The sequence below is a fragment of the Miscanthus floridulus genome, chromosome 9, assembly GCF_019320115.1.
Source record: "Miscanthus floridulus cultivar M001 chromosome 9, ASM1932011v1, whole genome shotgun sequence".
Taxonomy (NCBI): domain Eukaryota; kingdom Viridiplantae; phylum Streptophyta; class Magnoliopsida; order Poales; family Poaceae; genus Miscanthus; species Miscanthus floridulus.
In genome coordinates, this window is record NC_089588.1 from 115,748,984 (window position 1) to 115,760,140 (window position 11,157).

The following is an 11,157-nucleotide window of genomic DNA, read 5'->3' on the forward strand; positions in this document are numbered from 1 at the left end:
AAACTTCAACAGAGCGTGAAACACGCGGCAGAAAGATCCATCTTCAGTTCTTCTGACTGTCCTTGTCATCTGTTCTCGGATACTCGATCTGAAACACTTTCTACTAGTAGAGTTGCTATGCAAAAAAAAATGAACGGAAACACCTGCTTTTCCACTAGAAAACCTGAAATTTTGACCGTGTAGTCCAGAATTTGGTAGATTTGGCTGCAGATTTGCTGGTCAATTGGACGCAAATAGCCCACTCTGTGCGCCCATGTCACACCCATTTCCTCGAAGTGGAACAAAATCGCCAGGAAAATGAAGCGATTACCACATTGCTCACATGTTTGTGGTGAGATCACTAATTAACCAGCCGGAGGCAACAGCTACGTCGCATCAACACCACGCGACGGCCACCCATGCGCGCTATAGGCCATGTTCGTTTCGCTGAAAAGGCATGGCTGAAAGTACCGTTCGCTGATTTGTTGTGAGAGAAAAACACTGTTCGTTCGCTGAAAAAGTACGGCTCATAAGATAAACGAACAAAGCCATATAGATGCAGACCAACAGCAGCCACTGGCTGTTGTTGCATGACGATACAAATAAATGAGCGCCATAGATGATGCAGCTCCTCTAGCTGAATATAAAAGACAGGCTGTTGAAAACGAAGGGTTTCAATCGAAGCCAAGAGGCGAGAGCACGTAGACCGCAGATGGCCATTTTAGGACCACCCCTGCGAGCTACAGCATAGCAATCCAAACATGCATGCAGCCACCGATGCGTGTTTCATGGTCGTCTGTGAATTATTAGTGGAGCCCACACAGCCCATTCTAACTGCATTGTGCAATTTGCAGATATTGTCACCGTTTACAACCTAGGTAAATAATTTGTCCCTGTGTGTTCGCCTTCTGTGGCTTGTAGAGCTGTAATACACAAGGGTGTAGATAAACACCATTCTGACACGTACCGACAACGTCGGCAGCTCGGCTGTTCACAGACGGTGCTCTAGTGCTGTGTCTGTAAAGTCTACTTTGCAGAGACATCTTCCTAGTTGTAGTGCTCGCATGCCGGCAGTGGAATTTATTTTCCAGTCTGTGAAGCTATTTGTTTGTTGTAATAAGTATTGGGCGAATAGTGAAAAGGACCCTGCCACATAACTAATAGTATAGAAGAACTTGGGTGGTTGGAGATAAGCAAGGATAAGACCATGCATGATGCGGTCCTGCATGCGGCAAGTCATGCAAGTCTAGCAATATGCCTTGGTTGGCCGTGGCTTCCGGTGTTGAGCGACGAAAAAAAAAATGACAGCGATCTCTGAGGCACAGCGGGCTGGGTATATGCCTTCTGCTTTGGGCCATTGGCCGGGCCAACAGCTTTACGTGTTACGTCTGCCAGCCATAAAAGGAATTCAGCCCAGCCCGTTTCATATCATCTCATTCCCATCGTCAGCCTTCTGCAGCATTACACACACGCTGCATGCATGCTCTCCATCGTAGGCCCGGTCCTGTCAATTACAGGCGTGGAGCGAAGCTAGAGAGATGAGCCCTTCATTATAATTATAATGATATGTAATATGCATAAAAACTATATACATATATTTTTTTTATTTTCACTTCTAAATACATGTTTTTTGGCAACATGAGGACACTGGAAATTTTGAAATTAGTGAGTATCGTTGTACTAGATTTAGTTCAACGTTAAAATAAACCGTGTGTGTTTGTTAATTACCAAGTTTTTTTTTTTTTTTTGCAAGAGGGAGTTGCCAAGTTGAGAACAGAGATATTGCCCTCGCTGCTGCACCGTTAGTTATTCCCCAATCCCAAATTAGAATTTTAGTATGCAGACCTGGTATACTCTGGTCCCTTGGGATTGGGCCACTCCAAATTACGTATAGTATACTCCCCTGGGATTGGCCCGGAGTATACCAGCTTATTACGTATGCAGACCTGGTATACCAGCTTAGTTATTTCCCAATCCCAGCTTATAGTAGTATATATGTATGTATGCAGACCTGGGATTGGGCCCCTTGGCCTCGAGGGCCCTGTGCCATCGCACAGCTTGAACCCCACAGGGCGGGGCCTATGCGTATCTATCTTCGCGTGAATTTCTAAGTTTGCATCTTCCACGTGCATCACCCATCCATAATAACAGTAATAATAGCATAATAAATAACAAAAATCAATAGCCGTTAAAAAAATCGATCGGAAGGTAAGTGTGGTACCAAGGAAGGTAGCAGAGCGATGATCCCAATGCTGGGTAATTGTCCTCTACGAAATCCATGGATGTGGGGTAGATCCATAGATTTTGTGGAGCTGTTTTATGGTGAATCTACTAGAAGTGTTTGGGTTGAAAAATGTGGATCTGAAGATGTTTTTTTTATCTGAAACGGTTATAGAGTTCTATAAAAATGTTGAAAAATGTGGATCTGAAGATCCATAAAAATGTGTTTTAGTCATGGGCCAAGAAACAAACAAAGGCCGCTGGCTTGTCCGTTGACGGTCGGATCACAGAGGTCACGCACATGGGCCCGTGTGCATGGATGATAGATCGTACAAGATCCATCTACTCTTTTTTTTTTTTTTTTTTTGCGAGTAACGAGAGAGCTTTATTAGCTAGACACCAGTGTTAATACAATCGGCTATTAGATGGTCCTAAGCACACGCAGGTGCCTGACCCTACCATGCAGCAGAATGTCTTGTACGCCTAGCTAAATTAGCAACAACATTTGCAACTTGATTACAGTCTCTCTATACTTGGGAAACCTTAAACTCTCATTCGAGACACGGCAGGCTTCTAATTTCCTTTATCACCGGGCCTTCTTCTGATCTGTCCAGCGGATGGTTACTTATCCTTGCTGCCACCCAAGCACAGTCGGACTCTAGGATGACTTTTGAGAGTCACTACTGGAGACGGCCTCTTTGCCGAGGGCTTCTGGGTTGGGAGTTTTAAGAAAAATTTTATAGTTGGTATTTTTAGTATATGGATTTTTGGGTTGTTACATACTCGGTAGATATATACCTTAGTATATCATCAGCAGAGAGCCGTAGTGTGCTGTATATCGTCACTAGCTTGGTATCTTGTTATGTGTACGACAACGACAGCTGTATACGTGTGCTGGACAGGTTGGGATACATAGGAAAACGCAGTAGATACACACATAGTGGATTGTTTTCGAGGATTATATTAGGTGCCTCGAGACACGCGAGAGTGGGGAGGATTAGGAAATTCGTATCATGCATGATGTGTTGGCTCCATGTCGTGACGTGCATACCATGTTGCTTCATGCGTGTGTGCAGGAATATTCACCCGCTGGGTTTTGCGCCTCATTGGTGGATTTGGATCAAACAGCTTTACGTCCCGTTCCTCGAAGGCTGGCAACACTTCAGCAGTCTACACCTATTCCCAAGAAATTAACGATTTGTTACCACCAGCTGTTCGAGCTGGAATACTCCCACGGTCTCTAAACGTCGGTTAGTTTTCATTTTTCGAGAAACAACTTTAATAAAATATATATTAAAAAATATTAATATTTATAATACATAATTAGTATCATTGATAGATATTTGAATCTAGTTTTTAATAAATTTATTTAGAGATAGAAATGTTGCACTTATTTTCTATAAATCATGTCAAAATCATTGGCACGCAAATCGTGATGTCTAATATTTAGGGACGGAGGGAGTATATTCCTTGCGCAAGTCTTGTTCGTTCTGCTCGACAAGACAACTCACCCTCATAATATACAGTACTACATCAACCTTGCACAGGAATCTAAACGGTTCATCTTTAAGTATTTCTTTGTACTCTTTCTTAATTTTCTAATACAAATATATAACTAATGTCATGTTTAATTAGATTCTACGGTACTCATATAAAGTTTAGCTGGCTACTTTAGACCATTTTAGCACACTTGTGTTGTCTAATAAATTAATAGTATTTTTATAAAGTTTGCTAAACTTTACATAACACTTTAAACCACCTATGTGGAGTCTTATAAGAGCTAAAATTTAGTGACTAAACATTAGGTCATGGATCCAAACAGGGCATAGATACTATGAAATCTATACTATGAGTACGTACTACACATCAAATACGGCTGTATATATGTGCTGGATAGATGCGATGCAGAGGAAAAGGCAGCGTGGGGTTCATGACAGTTGGGTAGGACATTTATTTTGCAGTATTATTAGGTGCCTAGAGAATTGGGAGGATCATGGATTCATGCACGTGTACACGAATGTTCACCCGCGGGGTTGTGTGCCTATATCTCTATCACATATAATGCACCGATATAACTTTTCTACAGCCACACTAAAAAATCTCCACCACAGTCATGAACTATCCTAAGTGCACCTAAAAAAAATACACCCAACAAAAGCTAACCTTTGAAACAAAAGGACGAGATGTAAATCAAGAGGTTTCAGTTCATGGTCATTGTGGCCACCAACAATGTGGTAAGCTACATAGAAACACTCCGATTAAAATTATATATTGCCTGTCAAAGTTCTAGGATATGCTGGCAATTTTTTAAAACTTTCATATCACACTGAGCCAGCAAAGAGCTTGCCGACCAACTTAAGAAAAAATTTTACAAAGCACTAGAAGGACTACTCCATGATGGAAGAAAATCCCAATTAAAATGGTGTAATATGCTGGTTTAAACATCTGGGGTACCATTTCCAAGCAATAAATATCAATTGCGCTATCTGGTTTATATATCAATTGACACGGACATATCATGATTTGCATTTTGACTTTTATTTACGTGAATGAATATGGAATTTGATGTTATTCTAATAATTGGATTATGTGTGGAGCTCTATGGTTTTTAATATGAAGACGGCTAACTAGAACTTTTTAACAGAAATGTTTTGCTCCAATTTTCTGGTAAACATCGTAGCAACAGAGAAAGCAGAGTTCAGGACCTCAGCTCAGCCAAGTCCGTCGGCACCAGTATTGCATAAAGTGAACAGGTAAGTAGCTAATCGGCCAGCCTGTATCTTCTTTGTTTAATTGCAGCAGATTGTGTTTTCTTTAGGCCAATCATCTTGTTTTTTCAGCTAATCAGTTCAATTTTTTATCCTATACAAAAAATTGTATGAAACCTGAACCTATGTGCAGATGACAATTTCGATAGCTAAATAAATATTAAAACTAATCTTTACTTTGTGCCACACACATATTCAGTTTTTAATTCATTAGAATTTCTTCTGTTGATTTATAGTGTGGCATTAGTTAATGGGACTGTATTGCTAGCTTAGTTCTGTTCGGCTGAAGAGGGGATAGTAACTGTTCTTCCAAATCCAGTCAGTTTCACAAATCCTGAATTCCATAAAGAGGGTGCACGTACTGACTAATTTACAAAGGGGAATTTAAACATGCATGTCATTATTTTTTTTCCAAGTTTATGTTGCTCCATTGGCATATGGCTAGCTAGGATGAAAATATTAGTGTTGTTCTGTGTCCATTAATAAGCATACTTATTAGAGTTTCTTTTTCTTAAAAAGTGTAGCACCCGGTTCTAAGAACAAAACCTGATACACACCATATATGAGTCCATAAAGTCAAATCTCACATATAGCTATAAATAAGGGTAATATTAAAAAACAATGTTCAATATATAACATACTTAGTATAAAGGATATAACCTTAGACAACAGACAGCGGAAAGACAACTCCGATCTTCAGGTAAAGACTCTAATTCCACTGGGACAACTGACTGGTTGATCACAAGCCTAATTCCTCCAAACTCTAGCAATCTGGTACCCATCCAGCATTTTTATTCAAATAATTGAAAAATAAAGCAAGCATAAGTACATGTCGTACTCAACAAATATAACATGGGGTTCAAGAGGCTCAAAAGGCTAACACTGGTTCAACTACGATTAGCTTTTAATGAGTTAAGATTTTAGCAATTGAGTAGCAATAAGTTTATCACAAGCCTATATAAACACAGGATCAGGTAAACATGAATAATGAATATCATAAACAATAATCATTAGTGAGCATCTTCATCACCCGTATCATCAGTGTTCGTCATCTATTCCATAAGGGTCCAAGGCCGCTCGTGACCGTGAGCATGGCTGATATACCAGTTTTACACTCTGTAGAGGTTATACACTTTCACTGTGAGTCGTGATTTTCTCTTTCGTCCGAGGTGATCAGCCTCTTGACCCACTACCAAGGAAGGTCGATAGGGTTCACTATGAAGCCTTTCAAAGGTTTGTCTAACAAGTTAGGGCCATTAGATTCACTCAACAAACAGATATAGGAAACCTCTTTTGAATGGCACAATTCCATCACGGCTATACACATAAGAGTAGAGGCTGTCATATACTCGATTCGTCAAGTCATTCTTATGTCAATAAAGGTAACCTCTAACAAGCTAGAAAAGATCCTCATACTGAGCTAAAGCTAGAGCCATGTAGCCCTCACAGCTATACTGTAAGTCCCGGATGTTCGCTTACAGATAAGTCCTTAGGGAGAGAAATCTAGAACACTATAAAAACAGCCCAATGCTCTAGACCCCTGATTCCATGTTGCTAAAAAACATCTTTTAGTGTTTATTGTGTATACCATTAGTCAAGTTATAAGATCATGGTTGCAGTTGGCACTAGCAAAGCTACTCAATGCAATAACCCAAAGGTATCAAGGTACAAGTATAAAAGACTAGGATATCCTTAGTGGTAGTTAAGGTAGACACATGCAGTATGAATTAAATGATTAAAGATGTATAGGACAACAAGGAAGATCCCATGCTATACTTGCCTTAAAACACCGGTCCTTCGGTAAACTTTAACCTTCAACGTCCTTCTTCTCCTTCTTGATCACCACATATACCTCACCCACTGGACGTAATCGTAGAACACCACACAAACATCCGTACACATACATGCATAGCATACAATTACATCTACATTAGAACAATACACCAATCATAGAAAAATAAGTAAAAGAGTTTGAAATACGATTATACGCATCGCTACGAACACACAGTCACGAGAGGCATGCTAATCGAAGCCACGGTTTGAAAGAAACGTCTTCTGAAAGATCTACTCATAAGAGAAAATATAAAACTATAAGCTTCATGTGTTTTAACTATATAAAAGCTTATGGAATTAAGTCAAATTTAGATTTTAATTATAAAACTAAAGTAAAACAAATCATATTTTATTTATAAAATCTAGTTGCATAATTATTATCCAAATCAAAGTTTAAACCATGAAATTCCAAAAATAGTGACATGATAAATATTGTTACTAACGCATAGATCTCTTTGTAATGAATCTAGCGCAACTTGAACATGTAAAATCAGAGCTAAAACGAAGAAGATATGAATTAAACAAGATTTCCTTTAATAAAATAATAGATTAAATCTAACCTCAAATTTTATAAGTTGAAAACATATCTAACAGTAGCATGAACATGTCGATTATGAAATTACGAACCTAACGCATGTTGAACGAGTCAAATCAGAGTTAAAACGGAGAAGTTATGGCCTAAAGAAGGTAGTGGCAAAACTGTAAATAACTAGATCTTATTTTTCCCTTTTAAATAAATAAAAACTGAATTTTACAAAAGATTGGACTGCGGATACTATTTTGAGAAAATCCAGGGGCCAGAACAAGAGAAATAAGCGACTGGCTACAATTATTTTACACGGACACTGGACGGCGGGTTGATTTCAATGGAACAGGGGGGCCTTTTCACAAAAACGTGCGGCTGACCTTGCCAACGCTGACTGGGTGCTGATGTGACGCCACATGGCGACAGATGGCGGGACAGGGGTGGTCCAACTGGTGAACCAGTGGTGGACCGCTTACGTGGCCTGCTGACGCGTCCGGTGGGCGTGGTCTACGACTGTGCCGTGCACCGTAACGAAACTGTACGCTGAGATCTAATCTCGAGCGTTGCTTGGAGATCCGACGGCTGAAAAGCAAAGGGGAAAACAGATCGTCGGGGCGGCTGTAGCGGATAGCGGCACCATGAAAACCAGCGAACTTCGCACTGGTACGGCTCGGTTAAACACTCTCGGCCACCATTGATCATGGGAAGGGCATGAGGATGGATAGGAGAGGACGGCGAATGCGACTAGGGCATCGGTGAGGGCTTTCAAACACCGGAGACGGCGTTTCTCGAGCGACAGTGACTTGGCAATGGCAGAGGAACAACGACGAGATCACAAACACAACAGAGAGGAAGAGAGAGAGGGTGCCGACTGCACGGGAGCGGTCCTTACCTCCACGCGATGCCTTCTGGTGGGTCAGAAACGACGAGGAGGCGATGGTGCGACGGATTAGCGGCGGTGGACCGAGCTACAGCAGTGGCAGCGGGTTTTGCGACGGCTGCGAGGCGCGAGTCATGTGGGAGCTCGAGGGAGGGATAAACTGGGGCGGCGGAGTGCGGGGGCTCGCTATTTAAGAGGGCAGCGGCGTAGGGCGCACGACAATGACGCGGGGCGGATGCGGACTCGACGACGGAGTTCGATGCGGGCATGAGGTACAGGAGGGAGACAGAGCTGATAGGCGGGGTCGGCGTGTCAGCGACAGTAGAAGAGGGGAGCGGCGGACGACGCTGGGCCGAGAGGGAGTGGGCCTGCGGCCTTGCTGGGCTGCACTGACTTGCTGCTGGGCCGCAGAAAAAAAAGAGAAGCAGACCTTTGAGGCCTAAGGGGAGAAGGGAGGGTTTTCTTCTTCTTTTCCTTTTCCATTTCTTTTCTATTTTCCTTTTCTTATTTCAAAAATCAATTTTAAATAGGATCCAATTCAAATTCAAATATGGTTTCTAATATACTTTCAATTCAAAATAGGATAAGAACTTTTAGTAGGTTTTCAAAAATAAACTTTGCAACTTTAAAACTCTTTTATTTTTCAATTCCCTTTTATCTTTCTTTTGTGAGCCCTTGTCAAACTTATTTTTAAAAACGATTTGAATTTATTTTGAATTTTGGATTCAACCACTCATTGCAATAAACCAAATGCACCGGCATGTATGCACACCCATATTGCTACTCCTTATGATGAATTTTAATATAATAAAAAATATTTTTTTTCTTATTTTTTATGAGCACAAAAATTCAAAATTAAATCAATTTAACTATATTTCCAAAGTAGCAAATTTTAGGGTATTACAAAAAGAATCGTATCCCATGGCTGGCTGAAATCTAATTCATGGGTGTTCTTGGATTCAGAAGCAGGCAAGCACATGCTGTTGTTCTCTACAAGTACATGCCCAACAAAAGCTTGGATGACCCACCCGTTCTACTAAAGCTCATCCTACCCTTTCTTGGAGATTATGCCGTACAAGGTCTCGAGTACCTCCTCGAATGAGTCTCTACCAGTATATAATGCACTGGTCGGAGATCGCTTTCTTGCTTCGTAAAGCTCCCATTCATTCATCATATGGATATCCTGGATAAAAGTATTCGCTTGCTGCTAACCTACTCTTCTTTGATTGGTTGGTGATGGCGAAAATGCTGACCTCTTGCTGCATGAACTCAGATCAATGTGCTAGAATTAGATCAATGCATTCTAACTAGGATTCCTGTGGTCCTAATAGTGGTGTTAGATAATTTCACTGTTGATTGCATACGAAGTTTTATCATAAAAAAGACTTGCAAGGTTTGTTAGGAGGGTGGGGTTGGTATGCTTTTGTGAGATATATGTCTTTGTCAAATAGGTGCGATTGTTGATTTGCATTAGAACGACAAATCCAGACAGTTTTAATTTGTTGAATGAAGGTGCTGAATGTAACTTTGAGGATGACTCAGTTACCTGTATTCCTGCAATGTCATGAATCATGATCCTAATGTCAGTAGAATTTCCAAAGTAGACCATTTCAGATGACTTGGCTTTCTTTATTTATGAGCAGATTGTGCTTGATTTAGGTGGTCACTTTCTGAGGAAACTTTTGCTAGATGGCAGGAGATTCCCAAAAAAATGCATCTCGATCTACGGCAGTTTCTTTAGGTATGAGTTCTCTCTCAAGTTGTGTTGCTTATAATTTGGCTTTCAAGTTCTCAAAAAGTGTGGTTTCTTAATTTCAGTTAATCTATGGAACAGAAGTCATAGGCTCGCAATTTTTGTCTGTGTAGGTTGTTTCTCACGGCGAACAAGTATTCCCCCATGTGACGGAAAAAATGTGCGAGCAAGAGTTGGTTCACGACTGGAGATATAGCTGCCTTTGGGAGTGGGTGTGTGCACTACCACATCGAGCTTGTGCTGATGACGGCGATTTGAGTGTTCATTTGTCTAAGCTTCTAAGCTTGTTGTTCTTAATTCAACTTAATTCTATTTTCACTAATCTGTAGTACTGATAGAGTATATAGCCATTGCAGGTCCAAAAGGTAAGTAGAATGTTTGTGATGTTTGGACATCACCTGAAGCAAGAAGATAACATTGGCAGATCGGTAGCGGTAGCTAGAATTGAGAATTTATGTTTGTATAGATGGCTAAATGTTTCTGATGTATTTTTTTGTTAAATTTAGCTGTATAATACACATTCTCTGAATGGCGTATTGGCGTATGTACCGGACAAATTTCTATAATATACTGAAAATGATGCAATGAACTGGAACCTCTCTTAATTGTCTTGTACTCTTTTTGTGCTGAAATATTATCGTAGTTTGGTTGTTTTCATGTGCATCCCTAAAATAAAGCCGTGGCATTAGCACGGGCACTGTACTAGTATTACTCAAGTTGGATCAAACAGCCTTACATCCGGTACCCCACGCTGGATCCAGTACCTCCTTTTTTTGAAGATCCTAATGCTGCTTTCACTGAATACAGGCGCCGCCCAAGTGATCGAGGTGGAGTATATTCCATGCAAGTCTTGATCATTATTATGCTCCACAAGACTACAGACCCGTAATGAACACTATCGTAGTACGCTATCCCGTGCTCCTCTACGTGTTAAAAATCTGATGAGGTATACTCCATCCCTAAAGAACTGTTGTTTTTTGTTTTAGTTCCTTAAGTTTGACTATATTTGTCGAAAATGCATGCAACATTTGTATCTACAAATAAATTTATTATAAAAATAGATTCAAGGATCTATCTAATGATATTAATTATATACCATAAATATTAATATTTTTTATATAAAATTAGTCACTGTTATTTCTCAGAAAGTGAGAAAGATAGTTATTTAGGAACAGAGGAAGTGTTTTTTTTGAAAGAA